The sequence below is a fragment of the Etheostoma cragini genome, chromosome 24 (genome assembly GCF_013103735.1).
Source record: "Etheostoma cragini isolate CJK2018 chromosome 24, CSU_Ecrag_1.0, whole genome shotgun sequence".
Classification (NCBI taxonomy): domain Eukaryota; kingdom Metazoa; phylum Chordata; class Actinopteri; order Perciformes; family Percidae; genus Etheostoma; species Etheostoma cragini.
In genome coordinates, this window is record NC_048430.1 from 432,249 (window position 1) to 433,328 (window position 1,080).

The following is a 1,080-nucleotide window of genomic DNA, read 5'->3' on the forward strand; positions in this document are numbered from 1 at the left end:
TTCCTCAGGTATGTGAGATAAGGAGCTGCTCGCTGCCGTTTATGAGAGCAGCTCTTAATGATTTACAGAGGAGAAGAAGAAGAGGAGAGAGGCCACCTTTCCAACCTTCCTCTACTCTCTTTTCCTTCTCTCACTAATCCTGTTGTTGTCTGTCCCTTTACGTCGATTACAGCTTTACACACGACACAAAACAATCCGTTAAACCTCTGAATGTTTCCCAAGGAGAAGAAAGATGAAGAAATAATGAAATATATAATAAATAATAAAGCACTAAACTGACCCAGACGTGTTTTTAAATGCAGAAATCTTAACAAAGAGCTGATAAATAATGTATAAATGAGGTAAACGAGCAGCAACAAGTGCTCTCTTTACTTTTTTTTGCCCGAATCTAGGCTGGTTTGTTGCCACACACAACCAACCATCCGAGAAGACGTCAATGGAAACTTTTAAAAACTACTGTGCAGGGTTAAGCACCGGGTTTTTGGGAGACTGCACATCTCTGCACAGTAAAGAAAGAGATACTTTCTAATGTTTCTAAGCAGTTTCACACTCAATCAACACAAAACCTGACCAGAAAACCCTTCAATTTAAGCAAGAAAACAGGGCATTTGAAGCGAGGAACGCCAAGTTTGGAAGCCAACGACACAGGAAGACAACATTTTGGCTCAATTATGTGAATCTGTGCAGCTCAAGCGAGGTGTTTTGGTCAGCGGCGGCCACTAATTGGCAGACGCGCGGTTGCAGCGGAGTTGTGAAGCCGCCGACTCATGAAACAGGAAGCGCCGGGCGGCGTTCCCAAAACGGTGACAATTCAATCCAGCGCTGACAACTGTGACGCTGCTGCAGGGCGCGCTGCAAGTACTGCAAGTAATGCGTCACCATGACACACACACACAGACACACACACACACACAGACAGACACACACATGCATGTAGACATAAAAAGACCTCAGTGACACACAGACACACACACACACACACACAGACACAGATGCATGTAGACATAAAAAGACCTCAGTGACACACACACACCCCTCAACTCTAAAAAACCAAAAGCATGCGTCACAGGCTGCTCTGTG